The sequence below is a fragment of the Anas platyrhynchos genome, chromosome 1 (genome assembly GCF_047663525.1).
Source record: "Anas platyrhynchos isolate ZD024472 breed Pekin duck chromosome 1, IASCAAS_PekinDuck_T2T, whole genome shotgun sequence".
Classification (NCBI taxonomy): Eukaryota; Metazoa; Chordata; class Aves; order Anseriformes; family Anatidae; genus Anas; species Anas platyrhynchos.
In genome coordinates, this window is record NC_092587.1 from 146,703,678 (window position 1) to 146,723,730 (window position 20,053).

At 41.0% G+C, this 20,053-nt stretch overlaps 2 long non-coding RNA genes across 2 annotated transcripts; one reads left to right on the forward strand and one right to left on the reverse strand.

The window, feature by feature from the left end:
• Window positions 1-5,021: 5,021 nt before the first annotated feature.
• LOC113839831 (uncharacterized) lies at window positions 5,022-18,394 on the forward strand. The gene is made up of 4 exons (XR_003492437.3): window positions 5,022-5,505; window positions 15,226-15,370; window positions 15,453-15,531; window positions 17,774-18,394. It is a non-coding gene; the product is annotated as an uncharacterized lncRNA (long non-coding RNA).
• LOC119715625 (uncharacterized) lies at window positions 11,133-15,900 on the reverse strand. Its single transcript, XR_005262883.2, has 3 exons — window positions 15,771-15,900; window positions 14,439-15,540; window positions 11,133-14,332 (listed from the first exon to the last, which is right to left on the reverse strand). It is a non-coding gene; the product is annotated as an uncharacterized lncRNA (long non-coding RNA).
• Window positions 18,395-20,053: the final 1,659 nt, after the last annotated feature.

Genomic DNA, 20,053 nt, shown 5'->3' on the forward strand with positions numbered 1-20,053 from the left:
TCTGTGAAATGTACCCTTATGCTGACCGTCATTATGTTTTCCTTTCTTTCCAATAATTTCCAGGGGTTTTCATTAGTTTAAACACTGTTCTTTACAAGTGTGGCTGGGATTAAACAGGAACATTGTTCAGAGAGGAAAGGGCTTCTGGTAGAACAGATGTCACTTACAGGACCATATATCCCCCTTCCCTTGGCAACAGACAGAAGATCTGGCGAACTTATAAGTGGGCATCCTGCCCTCCCAACAGATGGTCAGAAGTGTGGGGAGCCAAAAACCCATCTATGGACATGAAATATGTTTAAGAGGGCATGTCTAGACACAAATGTTGAACTAGCTTTTTAAGCTGAACTTCTGTGCCTGCAGTCAATCTAGATGAAGGGACGTGTTTTAAAAAAGGAACATTCTGTGTCAGCATATGGCTGCTTTGGTGTTTGGAGCTGCTGATGGTTATTGGGAGGGTTGAGGAGCAGAAGATCATAAAGTAATCACCATAATATAAGAGGTACTCCATTTGGGGTTTCTTTCTGTTGGGAATATCTAGGAAGAGACCAGACTAAAGTTCTGGTTCGTCTGAGTTTCACAAAATAAGTTCAGGAAATCAGAGGAATCTGCAGTGCAGTTGCTGACCTGAACATGTAGCCGTAGAGTATCACCTGTGTTTTGGTAGAAAGCTGAACTTGTTTTCTTATGGTTTTGTCATATTTGCCAACAACATTAAGAATCAGATCAGTTTTTATTGTGACAAATCTGTCTCACAAAATAAAGAAGTTATAATAGTTCTTAGAAGTTATAGTGGTTCTTAGCAAGTTTTTAGGAGAAAGTCTACATGTGCTACAGTAGCTGGGCAAGGAAATGTATATTGCAATAAGGATACATAACTACATCAAGACTTGTGCCCTAAACTTTCCTACAGCTGAAAATGCTCACTAGCATACAGTCTATACGTTACTCATGATCTGCCTTTGCTCTTACCTGTTGAACTCTTACCCATCTGAACTTGAAAATCAAGTAGGTTTAAGTTGGTTGCCTGGTGTGCTAGATAAAGCCATAGCAAGCTGTGATAAACTCTTGCAAGAAGTTTATTGGCTAACATTAAGAAATGGATGGAGATTTATATGCATCAAGGCAGCTCAGCTGCAGAATTTGTTTTTGCATGTGTGTAATGGAGCAGCTGACCTCAGCTTTGAAGGAAAAAAGAGTCAAAGATTCATGAACGGAGAGAGGGACAGAGTATTTCTGTGTGAGATGAGAAACTGAAGGAACTGGCTGGTTCATTGCTGTGTCCTGAGAGCGACAGCACAGTCGGAGTGCGTACAAGTACAGACACAGCTAAGCCAGTCTTTACTCTGCATCATCAGTGCAATCAGACAGCTCTTGATAATTGCCTTTCTCGTGGCAAAAGGGAGCTTAACCTCTGGCTAGTGTGTGCTCTGGCAGAAACGCTACCAAATGCAACAATAATTTGGTAGTGTGTGCACTTCCCTGGAGAGGCCTGGCTAGAGACTGTTTGGATGTTTCACTTACAAGTGGAAATTGTGTAATAATTATTTTCATTCACTGCCCAGCCTGTTTTGATGACCCAGGGCTGAATAGTCACGCCTCACATTGTCATTCACCTACACGTTCCCCTTGCTGGATCCAACTCCGTTCTGCTTCACGCTGATTTCACAGCCATACTTTTCACTGTAATTTCTGAGTATTCTGAGTTTTGGCATTTTCTGATGTAGCCAAAATCATTTGCCTTGTGGTTTTATTTAATTTATTTATTTTTATAGCTGTATCCTGTATGGATGTACGATTTGACTGCATATATGTTGTTCTGTAGCTGGAGAAGATTATGAAGTCAATCTCTAAGTGAGCTAGCAGTGTGCATTCAGGAGCACTCCTCATTAGTTAGTTCATAAAAGCATTTTTTAAAATTTTTTCAGCATGAATCACAGAATCACAGAATTGTCTACATTGGAAGAGACCTCAAGATCATCGAGTCCAACCTCATGAAGTGCCCTGTGAACTCAGTACCAGCTTCTTGGTATTTACCAGCCTGTTTTCCATTCTCTTTTAGCCCAGCTAAAAATTACTTTGACTAAATCCTAGCTGACACAAAGTCTCATGAGCAACACGAGGTTTCCTTATTAATAGTATTTTATTTCAATAATGAAATCCACAACTGTGTTGAATTGTGGTGCCCAGGCTCCTTGTCTCTCTAGCATTTAAAGCACGCACAGAGCTTGTAAGGAAGGTGGACGCAGCCTGTCCTGTGGGGTAGAAGAGTAAGTCTGTTTGTGAGTGCTGTGAAAATGCCTCATTGAGGACCTAAATCCATGTTTCTGTACTGCCTGGAGAAACCTAACTGCAGTCCCTCCTGCTCCAAGCATGCCTTTGCGCAGCAAAGTGTGGACACACGAGTACTATGCCGAGTGCTAAGTAAATCTCCAGACAAATCTAAGGGAGTGTTACCTGGGCGAGGACAGTGTGGCTGACCTCTTATCTTCAGGGAATCGTATTTCGCAGTCCAACAGTTGCATAAGTTGGCTCATGCAATGGATTCTCATCCTCATTTACAGCTAACATGCTACCCTAATTAATAGAAAAATTCCTATGTTTACAGAAAAAAAAAAAAAAAAAAAAGGACAATTTGATAGCAATTCCTTCTCTTGCAAGGTCATCATAAGGAATCTCGCTGCGATGATTTTGGTGGTGTTGGCACACACATCACAAGCCACAGACCCAGGTGCACGCTGAATGCAGACATAGGTCACAGGGGTGGTTTAGCTGCTGGGCTATAGGCCAAGGTGAGGGCAAACGTTTTTCATCACTCTTGTGCAAGCTGGGCCACGGTGTGGCATGGGGAGCTCGAGGAGACTCTGAAGTGGTAAACCTTCAAGTTGTGGGCAGTGGGAAAGACGACAGTTTTTAAACTCTGTGGGTTCAGGTTTACCTGCGTTCTGCACAGAAAATAAAAAGGTCATCTTTGAGTCTGAATATGCAATAGGAGTGTGCACAGGGTGCTGCCTGTTTTCCTCACGTAGAAGCTTCTAGTTTATCAAATTACAGCCGTTTATTTAGTAAATGTGTCATGTCAATGAACAATTATTAACTGAATATGCTTATGCGTGTTACCATGGTTAATTCTACACACTTACTGCAGAACGGCTGCGTAAATGAGGAGATTATTGGTGTGGTTAATTTGTATGCCACATCTGACGCATAAAACAGAGTTTTCTTATTTGTAGACAGAGCCATGGGGACACAGGGTGGCCTTGGGACAGCCACGCCAGTGGGCACTGCTGCCTCATGTCATTTGGTCTCGAGTTATTCCTCAGGTTAGACAGATGCAAGTTGCTAACCTGCATGGTTCTACTGCAACATTTGGTATTTTCCTTGAAACTTCAGCTTTTCTTTAAAAACCTCATCTCTTCCAAATAATAGGAAAGCCTCTAGCCCTAGGTATTGGAGGGAGCTGCCTGGAAAGATTAGAAACAATGTGGGAAGGATCCTGGAGGGCAAATAAATGGAGCTGAGAATGAATTACTGGGAAGCAAATCGGAAACTTTTTGCAGGGCCATCCTCTTTGTATCTGAGAAATCAGTCTGGAATTTGTAAAGGTGTAGCGTGTTCAAAACCGTAAAAATATATGTAACAAAAAGCCTCTTTTTCCTGCAGTTCATTATTATTAATGCTTATTGAAAAGGTGAATGAGTTGGTACATGAAGTGGCCTGCTACGTTAACCCCTAAATTTTTGGAGTTTATGTTCCTTGTCAGTGCAAGAAACTTCCCTTAAACCTTTCAGAAACGCTGATGCATTTGCTGGCTTTCTGCTTATTTTCTCCACAACTACATTTCTAGTACGGTACAGTATTGTACTGCTCATCGAGTAATTTTAGGAATTTTTTGGTAGAACTTCCATGTTTCTCTGATGAATTCAACTTCTGAATTACTAGCTTTATACACTAATCTCAGCTTTCATTGTAAATAAAGATCTACACGTTTCACTTTGTAAAGAAATGCTTGAAAATATGACTGGAGCACACTCTAGAGGCTTAAAAACTCAACGGCAGATAAATAACTCCAAATTTATTCATATTTCAAATTTCATGATTTTTAAGCCAATCTCATGGTTTTTTTAAGCTTGATTAGTTTCTGAGGAAGACTTGAAGCATGATTTATGGATAATATGGATTTACATATCTGCTTTTCATTAGGAGAGCTATCTTATATTAATTTCTTTCTGCTGATCTGCAGCTGAGTGTTGTATGTTCCTGATTGCTAAGTCCTACAATCTAGGTCAGAGATGCATGAAACTCTGCCAGCTCATAGAGGTGCTGGCATTATTTCTGGAGGGTTTTGGAAGCTTGCAAAATGTATCCTTGATAGATTTTATGAAAGGATCGTGTCCTGGAAAGAATGAATGCTACACTTCATAAAATTATTTGGAGGACTAAGACGTGTATATGTAAATGAAGAAAATTTTTAACAGGTCTATGGATGTCATTAGGCTTTACCAAACCTAGTCTGCCACTTAAAAAGGGTCATTACCCTATACTGAGGCTATATGTTCTGTGGCATTTTACATCTTGTCACTTGACTTGGGAACTTGCATGGAGAAATGAAAGTGCAAGCTTGATAAAAGTCTTGATTTATATGTTGCTTCAAATTGTCTGAGTTAAACCATGAGTCTATCCATCTCCACTCTGCAAGTAATTTTTATCTGTATAATATTTCCAATAAAACATGAAGCTCTTCAAGTGTAGCGAAAGGATCAGTGAATTCTTGGACTGCTGACACCTCAGGATAATGTTTAGCAATGGGTTCGAGTTACTCTCTTGAAGCATCGTGCAGATATGGCTGGAAGTCTAACTGAGTGACCTAGACAGCTGAGTGTTGTCACTGTATCTGAGCAGCAGTTCATAAAATCATTCATGCTTTTTTTTCTGGGCTGTCAAATAGACAGCTATCATCACTGTCACATTTTTGTTGTTATTTTCAGCTATTTATTAGGCATACATGTTGCCTGCTTGGACTGTGTTGATCATATATTATTTTATGCTGGCACTCCAGAGCCTCAGAGATGAATCAAACCAAGGCATCCACGTCTGGGTGTGGAGCACACATCCAGTGGTCACAAGACCTTTCTTTTTTTAAACTGCAGTTGCTGTCTCTGTTCCCACTTCTTTGGCTGGTCATTACTTCAGGAAACAGAAGATCCATCCTCCGGCCTTAATTCCTGTGTTGATTACGCTGCCTACTGGAGCACCACAGGGCAGGACAAATCATAGAATCGTAGAGTATCCAGAGCTGGAAGGGACCCACAAGGATCATCGAGTCCCAGCTCCTGGCATCACACAGGTGTACTCAAAAATTCAAGCCATGTGACTAAGTGCATGGGATATCTGGGATAAAAGGGTGAAGAACTCTCAAAGATAAAGAAAATACCAACCAGGAACAAAACTGAAAGCATTTATTCCCCTTACACAGCAGGAGCACACCTGAGCTGCTACATCAGAGTAAGTCCTCTAATGATTATTAAGGTAAGGGAAGGCCATGGCTACAAAAAATGGTAGGACCAAAAAGCCTGAGTTGCTTTTCCGAAGGAAGAAATGTTCTGCATATCTATGTAGTTAACTGGACAATGCATCTGGGCAGATTTGTTTTCCCTAAAATGTATGTACCATTCCAAAACAAAACAAAACAAAAAACCTCACTTTTGATTGAAAAATGGTTTACACGTTGGGAAAACCAAAGCATTTTAATTTAAAAAAAAAATACAGGAAATAAAAATAATAATAAAAAAAAGCTTTTTTTTTTTTTTTTTTTGGTAAAACTTATTTTAAGGGATATTTTACTTACCACACATTCCCATCAGAAGATATTTTTACTAGTCTTACTGGTTAGTTTTCAAGACTAGATCAAATACCTCCAATTTTTCTGCCAACCAAAACTTCCCACCTTTCTAATCTCTCACTTTCTTTTCACCTCTCTTTCACCACTTTTCGAATACCATCTGTGGTATTCATCGGTGTTTAATTCAGCCTTTGCCAGCACCCTGCATCTTGGGCAGGCTGAAAAATCTTGGGCTAGGCCAAACTCTGGTTACAGAAATGGTTTTGGCAGTATTAACTCCTGATATCTATGCACATGCAGTTAAATTCCTCTGGGAAGAAAATCTTGTGTTTTCATGGTAACTACCTACAATGACAAAATAAAAATTAAAAAGGGGAATAAGAGGGGATACAAAGACAAGGGAAAGATAAAGTAAATATGAATGAAGAAGAGAACATCAAGAGAAATAGAAGGAAATAAAGACATGTGTCATGTAACTGGTCAAAGAGGGAAATAGCATGTAATACACCTAAGAGAATTTATATATATCACTTCATCTTTCAATCAAAAAAGAGTAATTAAGAGCTATACATAAGATGGGACCTTCTTAGAGAAGACTCCATTCATTTTTGCTTTTTTCAGTGTTTGCTACAACTCAATGTCTGTTTTTTTTTTTTTTTTTTTTTTTTTTTTTTTTCCTCCAAAAATTGTTCCTGATTCTGCAACGGCAAATAAAAACATGGGGTAATTTCTGCTTGCTCTGTAGCCTTTGTGTGTGTAAGCAGTACCTCCTTGTGTATAGCTAGAGGCTAAGGGAAAGCCAGTGTGAAGTGTTGCCAGAAGGGCTTGTTCTTTACCTGCTTTTTAAAAAGCATTATTTGTTTAAATACCACTGGTTTTAAGTCTCGAGAAAAAAATACTCATTTTGTTGACCTTTTTCTTTTTGCAGAATTAAAAAAAAAAAAAAAAAAACACAAACAAAACACAACAAAACAGTTTAATGGCTAGTTATGTGAGGACACTTTGTAACACCTTTCTATAAACATTTTGTGATTTATTACTCTTTATGTTCTCCAGGTTAGTGTTCAGCTCTGCTTCTTTTGAATTGCTTGTACAGCTGCCTTTGTCCTTTGCTAAAATAAAGAGGGACGTTCACAGTAGGGCAAAATTAAGAAAATCCTGCAGTGGCTCTAGAGTTTTTAGCTACTATTACACATGAGGGTGCATAGTATCAGCCTGCGTGGACTGATAAAATCACGGTGCCTGAGTAAAATCTGTATGTGCGCTGCAGTCTGAACTCTGCAGCGAAAGTTGGAGGGAGCCTTTCACCGCTGGGGACGTGACAGGAAGCAGAAGCTGCTCTGGCTTGGATCTGTAATGAAGTTAGCTCCAATTCATCTAGCTCGTCTTACGGGTAGGGGGAGGCACTGTGAAAGCAATTATTAAGAGACAGAGCTAAGAACATCACTGAGCTCAGCATACTAAGCTTTTGAGCTTTTGTGATTTTATTAGATACACGGATGAGGTCACCTTTTAAAATAGCTGAGAGGAAGAGAAAGGAGAAAAGATGTGGGTTGCCTACAGTTGTGCTGCTAAAGAAATCAAGGAGCCTCTAGCTAACACGCGGCGGTTCATTTTGGGCTGCTATTTTCATTATTCTGAAAAATGTGCTGAGAAATTGGGATTCCCCTGTTTCGTTTTGCTTTCCTGAAAATTCTTGAGGAGTAAATCAGAACCATTTTTGTAAATGCAGCCTCTAGTCCTGGAAATCCATAAGCAATCACTGGAGTTGTTTCGGTCCTTCTGGCCGTGGGTGACCAAAGAGAAATTCTGTTTTATGTCTGCATTTTAAGGCCAGAAGCATGAGCGATTATTTAGTTTGACATTCTCCATATCTCAGATCACATCTGAAGTCATATTCATGGGGGCTCCGTTAGATAACTGGCTGCTGTCTCATCTGCTCGCTCAGTACTGAGTAATAAAATGCCTTGAGCTTATTCCTATACAGTTTTCCTAATGTCAAGGTAATTAATATGAATTTTCTTTAGCAAATACCACCTAAAACCTCTTGATTATTGATCTTTCTCTTCGAGGTGTAACTCTAGTTCAGATCGTATTTTAGGCTGTAATTTAGAATTGGAGGTATCTTTTTATTCCTGTGTTCGCTATATAAAAGCTTCTGTACAAAATCGTCACGCTTGAAGGGGCATCAAGGTTCACGTAGTGCATCTTCCTGTTCCCAGGCAGGAACACGCAGAGATTCATCACTTCTGACAGATACTTGTCTCGTGCTTTCTTAAAGGTTGCAAACAATGCTAAGATTACAACACCTCCCCAGAAAAGCTGTAAAGACATTTCCCAGTGTTGCATCTGAATTTGCCTTGCCACAGTTTAAGCCTGTTCCTTCTCATTTCATGCACCACAGACACGGGAAACACATTATTTCCATCTGTTTTGCAACAGCCTTTCTATGTGCTTGAAGATTTGCTCCATCTTTTCTCATAGGTCATACTCTTTGTGTCTTGCTCCTTCCTCACATTCTCACTTTCCCCTTGCTGTTAGAAGCAGCTTCATTAGCACATGTGCTTGTTGTTATTCTTAACATTATTTTATTTTTGCCTCAAGTACTTGGAGTTAGAAGCTTCACAGGGAATAACTCCTGGATAGTGAATCATCAAAGCTTGTTTTTATAATTTAGATGTATTATTCTATTCATACTGATAAAGACACAGGATTTATAAAGTCAATACATCAAGAATTTTTGCCAAGTCATTGGAATATAAATAATTTATTTAAATACTGACTTCAGTATTTATATAAATACCAATTTCAGTTTTCATCTCTCCAGTATAAAAGTGCTCTCCACCTGGAAAGCAGGTAGGTAACAGTTTTGTTTGCCTCCAGTTTCTGGATGTCACATTCGATGATTTTTGTGCAGGTGTCATTCCTTCCAGTGAAGGAATCTATATCTAAATATCTATCTCTATATCTATCTCTATATCTATCTCTATATCTATCTCTATATCTATCTCTATATCTATATCTATATCTATATCTACATCTACATCTACATCTACATCTACATCTACATCTACATCTACATCTCTATTTATCTATCTCTATCTCTATCTTTCTCTATATTTATACCTATATTTATATGTATCTCTCTATATTTTTATACCTATATTTATATCTATCTATCTATCTATACATAAATACGTACATACATACAAATAGATATAGATATCTAGATCTCTATATCTTGTCTTCCAGAAAGATTTAGCTTTGACTTAGCTAGAAGACTGGTGCTACAGGCTGATGGAGGGTTTGCCTGGCTTGCCTCTAGCAGGCAGCTCTTGTTGTGTGATGGTACTCACTTCCATGCCCAGCTTTCAACAGTGAAACTTCAGTGCTGCCTGCCATGCACACCTCCACAATTGCATCTCACCTCATTGCTGAGCAGAACTGTGGGTAACTGAGGTCAGAAGGGACCCCTGGATGTCTCTAGTCCAGCCTCCTGCTCAAAGCAAGGCTGCCTGCAGTTAGATCAGCTCATCTGGGCTTTCTCTAGCTGAGTTTTGAATAACTACACACCCTGGAAGCTGCTTCTTCTGGGCAGCCTGTCCCAGCCCCTCATTGCTCTCCCTGTGACTTGATTTCCTACATCCACTCAGAAGTTCCTTGCAGTGACTTGAGTCTTCACTGCGTGTCTCTGAGGAGCATCAGGTCCCATCTCCTCTGCAGCCCCCATTAGGTAAGGAGAGGCAGCAAACAGCTGTCTCCTCAGCCTGGTCTTTTTCAGGCTGAACTAACCCAGCTTTCTCATCCTCTCCTTTTATCTCACGGGCTCCAGCCCCTCAGCCATCCTCATCCCGTGCTGGACTGGCTCTAGATGGCCAAGAAATCTCTTGTTCTGGGGAGCCCAGGACAGGATGCAGTGCTCCAGAAGCAGCCTCACAAATGGGAAGCATCCCTAGCCTTGCCCTGCTGGCTGCACTCCGGCACTGAGTGCACAGGGCATTAATGTGGCCAAGCTAAAGTTTCTGTACTGGCCTAAAAGGGTGTTATTTTTTTGTTTTTTGTTTTTTTTTTTTTTTTTTTTTTGTTTGTTTGTTTGTTTTTCCCCTTTTGCTTCAGGCTGTTCCAACGAGTTTTCTTCAGAAGCAGTATTTTTGCCTAGTCACCACGCACACAGCTTTACCTAGAGCTTTATCTCTCTCTGTAGTCCTTCTCACTCTTTTGTGCTACCAGCACCATATGCTTCCCAGGCCTTTAAACAAACGGGAACTAATGGCTGTGCTGGAGATTGATCTGTTTGCAGGCTTGCATTGTATAAACCCTGTTTAAAGGAATAACTCTCTGCAGATCTCATTTTCTTCTACAATGTGTGTCAACATTATTAACTGAATATTCAGATTGTTTGCAGCATTCCTCCCGTCGTTGTACTAACACCTCCCTGCAGGAGTGGATAGCAGAGGCTGCGCTGTGCTGCGGTTGGCAAACTCCTTCTCCACTTTATTTTGGGAGCTCAACTGGCTGCTACAGAGGGGCAGCTTCCGCTCCGCCTGAGCACATCATGTGCTGGTTAAATACCTCAATCATGAACATATGTTACAGGAAATGCGGTCCTAGCACAGAGCTTTTATTTATTTATTTATTTATTTATTTATTTATTTATTTATTTATTTATGTTATTCTTAGGGTTATGACTAAAGGGCCGTGTGAAAGTTCATGGTCTAAAAGTGAAGAGTTCTTGACAGTCATCTTTTTTTTTTTTCTTTTTTTTTTTTCTTTTTCGGTCCTTTAACTTGAAACATGATTCTTCTTGGCTTTGAATGGTAACTTAAAGCTGTAATTTACAGTAAACAATGAGATACCTTTGTTGAAGCTAAATTAGCTTATGAGAGACAGATTCTAGTGTTTACAAACCTAACAAAAAGAACATTAATTAACTATAAAAAGTTAAATTCTTTCAAAGTTTCTTTGTGTAGTTTTTTTCAGAGTTATTATTTCCACCATTTGGAAGAGGAAGCTAAATTATATCCAGCTTTGTAGTCCAGCAGGCTTGACATGTCATCACTACTTTTTTTTCTTTTCCCTTTTTGTTAGTTTATTTTGCTGTAAAATATGAATATTTATATTTCAGATAGAACTATGCCGTTTAGTACATACAGCTCTAAAACATACTTTAAAATAAAGCAAATAATCTGCCTTGTGCTTTGCAAATTAAAATATAACAACAGAGTATTAAATGGAAGAGCCTGGGGTCCAGACTTCTATCTTATTGTATGGAATAGTAGCTCTTCCTCAAACAGCCCTGCTGTGTCTTTTTGAGGATTAAATGCCCCTTCCACACAAATAAGACTCTCCAGCTTTTTCACACAATGTATAATTATGTTTAATTACTGCTATAGAAGATCTGCTATTATAGATGTTTAGGCAAAGATCCCACGGTTTTTAAGAGGGACTGAATAAAAATCGTGGAGTCAATCCGTAGCTACTATGATGCCAAACGTGCTATGGGCTGGTCTTGTGTAATGGTTAAATAAACTTACATGGTGTAGGACTACTTGGTCCATAATTCTCACTGGCTGGAGGCTTCTAAGGCTTAAACTTTTGAAGAAACTGGGATACTAGCAGAAACAGCATAGATAAAGATCTCCAGTAATTGCAAAACTCATTGCTTTATTATTTTCATTTATTTTTTATTCATGCAAAAAAATAGCTCTGGTCCAAACACAGTGTTGCATCTGTTTAATGAATAGTTCATTGCAGCTTCTGTATAAAAACAACCTTTATTTAGATCAATATTAAAAATCCTGAGAGATTCAGAACAATTTTCCCTAGACGTTAATTATTTCTTCATGAATTAAAATCAAGAGAAGAAAATGACGAAGGAAAATCCCTGTAAAGTTCCCTCTTCAGTTCTCTCCATGGTCTTTTAATTTGGGAAAAACGAAGCTTGTATTCAACAGAATGGGGGAAGGAGTCTGGAAAACATATGGACTTCTTGTGTCGGTGCTTCTCTGGTTGTTTTGCACTCCCTCCATACCCAGTTGAGGCTCTGTATCCATTCTCCATGGGGCAGGAAAGTGCATCGGTGTGTGGTGGGGTATAATCCATCTTCTGCAGCAAAATTGAGGTGTCCTTTTCCAATGAGTGCAAAGTGCAGGCTCTGAGGGGAGCTCCCCTGCTGGAGCTGGTGAATGATCCAATTCCACTTTTAAGGAGATAGCGACAGTGGGGAGTGTCTTTGAGTTTTCATTTGTCATTTCAGAAAGTTGTTAATGTTCTTTCTTCCTATGAAGAAAGGCTGAGAGAGCTGGGGATGTTCAGCCTGGAGAGGAGAAGGCTCTGGGAAGACCTCATTGTGACCTTTCAATGCTTAAAGGGGACTTATAGAAAAGATGGAGAAGGACTCTTCTCGGGTAAATAAAGATAGGACAGGGGGGAATGGCCTTAAACTAAAAGAGGGTAGATTTAGACTAGACATTAGGAGGAAATTCTTCACTGTAAGGGCAGTGAGGCACTAGAACAGGCTGCCCAGAGAAGCTGTGGATGCTCCGTCCCTGGAGGTGTTCAAGGCCAGGCTGGATGGGGCTTTGGCCAACCTTGTCTAGTGAGTGGCATCCCTGCCTGTGGCAGGGCGGTTGGAGTTAGATGAGCTTTGAGGTCCCTTCCAACCTGAACCATTCTATGATTCTACGACAGGAAACAGTGATGTTTGCCTTTTTCTTTTGAAATATTTCATGTGTGTGTGGAAGATGCTCAGAAGACTTATTTTTAAGTTGGTTTGAGCAAAGACTGCAGTCGTACAGGCATGACAGTGGCTGAGTGCATTTTTCTCCTAGCTGGCTTGGAAAATAAGCCAATCTTGAAGTTTAACTTCTGAACAGCTCTAATGTCAAGAACAAAAAGTTGGAATTGGTGCACAGGAGCCCACTTTTGAGTGATCTGCTTTCTGGCGGTTCAGCCTCATCTGTTTTCTATTGATTGAGTTGTCTGAGCTTGAAATCTCGGGTGGAGCAGTCCTGGTGAAACTCTGTCCCTAGACAGATTTCAATGGTCAACTCCACAGCTTGGGAAGTTACACTGAAGAAAACGCGAGTGCTAGCTTTTAAATATTACTCATCTACGAGTTTGATGGAAAAGATTATTCTCATCAGTAGAAGTTGCAGACAGAAGTTGCCACAGATTAATCTGATGTGCTGCAATGTCTTTTGAAAAAAAAGATAATGTGAAATGACATACTTTATATTTAAAGCATTACTTTCCCTTTCTTTTGCACTGAAATTTAGGAGAACAAAAAGAGCCAGACACTGAGCGTTTGTTGAATATTTTGTCAGTCCTTTCTCATGTAAAACTCTCATGTTACTTTCTGAGACATTGCTCGAGAATGGACTTCAGTGTTTGCCTTCTCTATCACCTAATTAAATAGGCCTATATTTGAGAATTATTTGATCAGTAGGCACAAACAGCTATGCTGGAGTGTAATGATGTTGTAATAACCATTACTGGTCCAGACAGTCTTATGAGTTTGGATGGAACAAAATGATGTGAAAGCAATGTGGGTTTGAACCACAAGGATTCAAAGACTCAGTTTCAGCCTTTATTTATTTATTTTTAACTCCCTCCCCCATTTTTTTTTTCAGGCTTTGCCTCATTTCCTACTATGTATTTGCAAGGTTAAATAGTTAGATCAAGTTATTTTGGTGGTGTTATTTCTGCACAGTGGCATTAAGCCATGACATTCAATCCACAGCAGTAGAGCCAAATAACATTTGAGACTCTCTGTGTGCATTATTTATGTCAGGCATCAAAGCGGGAGGCTCACATTTAGGTCTGACCCCACCCTTGTTATTAAATTTAAGGCGATGGCAGCGCTGTTGTGAGTTACACATCAGCTATAAACTGGTTACAAAACATATCTGAATGTGGAAACACCTCAGATTGTCTCAGTGTGATTAGATGGTGAATGTAATTTACACGTTGAACAGTGGAAAAGTTCTTCCTTGTACTAACAAGCATACATAAAACAACGTCTCTAGCAGGTTTCCTTCCTTAATGTCCTTCTTAAGCTTCTTAAGTTTTTGTTTTATACACTTCCTAGTCCCAAATTAGTGCAGGTAGTACTGATTTAGTGCTATTTAGTATTGATGTAGTGATTGCTCATGTTTTTTCTGACCGATGTACATGATGAGAAGCTTTTCATTTCTGAACTGAACAATTATGGACTTGTTTTGCTGTTGAACTGAATATGCAAATAATTATGAGGAAAATAGGCAGCGCTCCCAGAAAAGCCTCTGGTTTCCAAGTCTCGTCCAATTAGTAAAGAAGGAAGCTTTCTTACCCAGCTTTTATCATGGCCCGTTTCACTGATCAGATAGTGATTATGAGTAGAGATGAGACTGAACGCTCTTCAGATCGGAAAGCAATTACAGAGTCAGTCCATTGCAGCAATTCCCGATTAATGTAATACAGCCATCGCATGTAGTCATCGCAGGTAATACGCTGAAAATAAATGGAGATCTCCAGTGCTTTGGAAGTGCCCTAGAAAATCCAAGGTAAACACTGAAAAACTTTTTTTTGCTTAATTTAAAAGCAGATTTTATCTTACCTTCACTCTGTGTTTCCCTTTTGCAGCTATATCTGATAAGGAACTGGAATATGCCTGCTGAAAACTAGATGAGTGATGTAGAAGCAATGACTGTGGAGCTGTCTTTCAAAATACACTTTACATAGATGTAGAAAATCTCCATTGGGAGCTTAGGAAACATCAGCACCGGAAAAGGAGACAAAAATTTCAGGCAATCTTCAGCCCAGGGTTCTTACAGTGTTTTATTATCCGGTTCCTGTGCTTAAAAGCAAGAATATCCCATTACTTTGTCGGAAGCATGAGGCTTTAAACGAGACCACTGAGTAATGGAGGCCTGGCTCGTTCCTTACCAGGGGCATTTTCATGTGGGATAATAGCTTCACCTGAAAAACACCAGGAGAAATTAAGAGAGGGCAGACCTAGCTGATAGTTAATCACTAAGAGATGACATTACCTAAACTTGAGACCTCTAGGAAATCCAGCTTGATGGTGACTTATTTCTCCTCTCCGAGCAGCTGTGACGTGACTCTGTGCATACACCTTGGCTTTTATAAATTTCTAGATCTTCAGGATTCAAGGCCTCTGGACAATCTTATGTACGAAGCTGCTTGTCATGTGGTTACTAGTTAATCAGAACATACTTTGCAAGTTTATTTGGCTAAAGTTAAAAGCACTAAAAATGCTAATTGCTGCGAACAGGGCTAGAAAAGCCAAGGAACAATACACAATTTCTTTAACACTGGGAGCTCAAAGAGAAAAAGGCGAAGGGCTGAGATGAATAACTATCTCCACAATCCATCTCCATCAGGTGACCGCAGTATTCACCTGCACGAAAGAGAGCAGCCAGAGGTGCGTGGAGCTTGTGAGGAGAAGCAGAAGGGCAGGGGCAGCTCCTGGTCCACCATCCTCCTCCTGGTCCTGGTAGCAGCACCACTGCAAGCCCTTTAGTCTGGGTAGGTAAAGGTTTGGTAAGCTAGGTGGGTCTTCAGAGAGATTTTTGTTGGAACAGTTCATTTTGTGCTTGGCTTCTTTCAGAAGGAGCACTTGGAGAACGTGCTACTTCTGGCTGAGAGGGGCTGAAGCAAGTCTGAAGTGAACCAGTGGTGATACGAAGGTCTGCAACCTAAATGGATGTAATATAAATACATGATCATGAGGGTTGAAAGGGTGCAGACGCTAACTGCAAGGCAAACGGTGACATTCGTTATCTGCAGCATTTATTGACTGTAACATATATTGGCAGACCATTAAACGGCTTCTTTCACCTTGGCACTTCGATACCCACTGCATGCAAAATGCACGTAGTCAACACATTGTACTGTAGGACTAAAAATAAAAACTCCATAAACTCACGTGGTCTGCTGCAAAAATAGTCCAGGGAGCACTTAAAAGCTTGATCGAGCCGATAGCCGCTCTCGCTGAGCCTTGCTGCGTGCCACACGCGGGCTGTGGCCAGGAGCCAAAGGGAGCAGGCTCCCAAAGCCCTCCCTGCCAGTGCCAGCAGTGCAACGCCTGCACCCAAAAAATAAAAAGAGGGGAGCAGGGAGGCGGTGACACTTGCTGTGCCATGTGGAGATGGTGATTTCCTGTGTAAATAGGGGGTAATCCAGTTTTCTGGTTGTATCAAATGTACTGGGATCAAAGTGTGGAAATGCTATCACACGTATGCTGACTGGAGAGTTGCTCTTTTTGTTGCTCCTGACCAATGCAGTGACCAAGAACCTCCAGCATCCTGCTGTTCTCCTCCCCTCTCCCACCCTGTGTGCTGCCTTTCCATCCTCCTGTACTTCAGGAACTTGGAAAAACGCCTGTCTACTGCCCAGACCTTCGGAGTCAGGGAGGGGACAGGCTGTTGGTACCACTAGCAGGACCCTACTTCGCTCTGGTAGGGACTGCATTTTTTAAGGCAAGCTGGCAGAGGTCTGTGGCAAACTTTCATAGGGCTGGAAAATATTTACAAAAGAGGACACTACAAAATACGTGCAAGGGTCACCGCGTGAGGCTTCCAACCCAGTGGCCCTGTCCCTCAGAGAAGAGGATTTTCTTCCATTAACCTAGTTTACCAAGTGAATTTTCCATGCAGCGCTGAACGAGTGTCATTAGCATTCACTGGGAGTGAAGGAATGGCTTTGACTGTGGTTCTGCTCATTTGACTCCTCACACTAAACAGCATCCATCATGATGAATGCTTGGCCCACTTTGATTCTGGTAGGCAAAGCACAAATTTTGCTGGGCGATTTCTGCTGAGGAAGGGAGCCCGGGCAAATCCCAGTCCCTGCTACTGCAGTCGAGTGGTATAATCACTTCACTCCACTCGTTGCACTTCTTTCAAAAAATGGCCGGGCAACTCACCCCACTACTTCTTATTAGCGTTGAAGAATTTTATGGCCAGAAGAATTGAGCCCTTTTCTGATTTCCAGCATAAATTTATTCAGGACCTGTTTGTATCCATTTGTTTTTGTGCTAGCATTGTCCTTAAGCTTAAATAGCTCTGGTCTATCTGTGATATTTACTCACTGGTGTATTTATAGACAGCAATCCTATCCCCTTTCTCAGGCTTTGTTTTGCCAGGCTAAACAAGCCAGGCTCTCAGAAGATCACTGTCACTCTTCCAATGACTCTGTTCCAGTGTGATTTAATTTTTCTTGAATGTGGTTGTCCAAGTTGCTGTGCTGTACTCCAAATGAGGTTTCACCGATGACTCTGCAAAACCCTTACCCTTACTCTGCCCAGAACTCTCCATCAGGTATCTCCTACACTCCTCTGTTTCTGGACAGTCATGTCAGGGCTCTGTCATGAGAGTTCAGAGCAAAAGTTTTAGGGCTCGCTGTTTAAAAACGTCACAGATTCATCAACTTCAAGGCAGCCGTGACAACTGCTGCCAGCTGGGGATCTGCATCTGATATTTCAGCCTGCAGGACACGGCTTTCTCTGTGACTGGCCTGAAAGTGCGGAGGCACTGCCAAATTCCCTTCCCCCAACACCTTCCCCAGGGGAACTGCTGGTTTGCTTCCGCCCAGCCTGCGTTGTTAAAAAAGCACTTACTCCATCTCATGCTAACAAAATGCAGGGCAAATTTTGGTAAACACTGTCCATTCAGTATGCACACATTAAAAAAGATAAAAATCTGAAAACCTTGACTCCTTTTTTGGTTTAAATTTGGTTTAAATTCAAGCCTTTTTCAATCATTTCTAGCCATTTTGATTTCTAGACATTCAATCCCCGTCCTTCATTTCTTCCTCGGTCCTCATTAAGCGTGAATAAAATACTTCCAAAATGGCAATTAAAATAGATTTCTTTCCTCTTGTGTGACTGCACTGCTGACTATTGTCCTTCTTCATTTCTTTCTTTCTCAGGTCTATCCTTCATCTTCTATCGTGCGTGATTTAGACTAAGCCCTCAGTTGCGAGGACCGTCATTTTATATTCGTCTCTGCCTGAAGTGGAGATACTTATTATTGGTTTCTGAAAGAATGAGGGATATAACAGATCAATGCCATTATCCCGAATTGCACTTAGAAGACACAGGTAGTGTAGCTGTTGAATTGATGGTCTCAGGAGCACGGAAGCAGAGCTACATTTGGGGCTACCATAGGCTTGCCAGAGGACTCTGCGGGTATTTCCATCTAAAGATCATAGCCAGGATAAAAGCTACAGAAGCACCAATGGTCATGATAAAGCTTGTAACACAGAGAGTTGTCTTAATTGCCTTGCGAAATGAAGCAGACCTTCAAAAAAAATCTGATTGTTAAGACCAAGATTGCCAATCTGCCTGGCCACCTGTCCTGGAGCTGAGCACTGCGGTCCTGAGCATCAGGGTGCCCGTGTCCCATTGCTAAACACGGGCTCCAGGAGTCTCCTCTCTGTGCTTCTGCACCAGCACTGTAACTGCACTCCCTATGTACTCATTCCTTTATGCTTGGTTGACACGCTCTCGGCACCAGAAATTTTGCATCTGCCTATCAAAATACTTTGGCACCTCGAAGATAATTAGAAATATTGGGTATAAAGTTATCCAAATATAACCGTGTCTCTGTTGTTGGTCTATTTTTTTTCCTCACTCGTATCTCCTACACATTTTTCCCTTCAAGTTTATTTTATTTTATTGATCCATTTGTATTTATTTCCTTCCTCTCTCTCTGCCTTCTTTGTACTCACTAGAAAACAACTTAGTTTTCTAGTTAGTTTTCTAGCACAGCTCAGTCCAGAGGAAAGCATACTCTCTTGCTGCCCCCCTCACTAAGATTAATGCTTTTGGAGAAGAGAAGCTGAGGCTGACCGAGCCTACACTTGCTGTAAGTTTCTGTCCTGCCTTAGCTACTAAAGGCATCTCTCCGAGAGGAGATGGGCAGACAGCTCTCCAAGTGCCTACCCTTGCTTTGTCAGAAGCAGCAGCCTCCTATTTGCAATGGGAGCCCAGAAAACCTGACCACGTGGCTTCATCCATGTAGAGTGGTCTTCTACTCTGTATTTCTCCACCTTCACCTGTGCTGGTACCATTGGGCTGGTGGGTCTGCCTTCCGAGGGCTCCAACTCCGTCTCTGGCATGCAGATGTATGTGTGACAGCAGGTAACTGCGAGAGCCCTAGCTCCCCTGCCAGCTGGAGGTACTTCAGGACACTTTTGAAAGGTGGGTTCAACCAGACGTGGAAACATACCTCTGAGTTTCATACAAGTGTTGCTTTGTTGGGGTGAGGCTTTTACTCTAAGGGATGTAAACCTCCATAGGCAAATCTACAGAGACAGTTACTACTGCACAGGCATCCCAGGACAGTGATTGATCCAGTAAGACCCCTACATAGCTAATTACAGTCTGTCAAGGTGATTTCTATCCAAGCCGGACTGATATTTAATTAGTCTCCTCCCCATCGAAATGCTGACCTTGGTTTGGCACAGGGAAAGCAGAGAATTGTGTATCTGGCCAGAGCACCTCATTGCTGCTCCAGGAGCTGACGGGCGAGGTATTAATAGCTGGAAATGAAAAATGGAAAATGGGAGTCCAAAATGGAGCAGCAGCTTTCTCTACCTGCTGTTTCCTTCCTCTCCTTTTCCCCCTCCTCTAAAAACTGTTGCTTGCAGGCTGAAAGATGGAATAAAACATGCAGGAATACAATTGCCTTTTCATCCCTTTAAGCTTAGGATAAATACTCAGGACAACTCAGCCTACATTGCAGAATACAGGAGGTATCTCCAGCATTAACTTTTCATCAAATTGAAAACTGGCAATTTATTCCTGCTGTTTTGTCTTTCAACCACTTGCTAATCCATGGCAGAAATTTACCTTCTACCTTGTGACTACCTGGTTTCTTTAATAACTTCTTGTAAGACAAAAGATTCCAAAAGTCCTAAGAAATTGTCAGCTTTTGAATCTTTATTTGCTGAAAACGAAGTGCTGCTAGATCTACAGGATCTCTGCCAAGTTTGGCTAGCGTATGTCTTCATCTCTTTCAAAGAGGGGTCCAGATCTTCTTAGTAAGCTAAATTAAACTAGTACTAAAATTAAAAATATAAAAATCTCTTTGTGTAAAGAGAGTTTCCTAAACCTACCATATCTGTGCTCTGTATCTATTCTTTATGAATCAATACTGAAATGACTTTTTCATCTTTGCCTATATATAAAAATGTTTTATAGGAAAA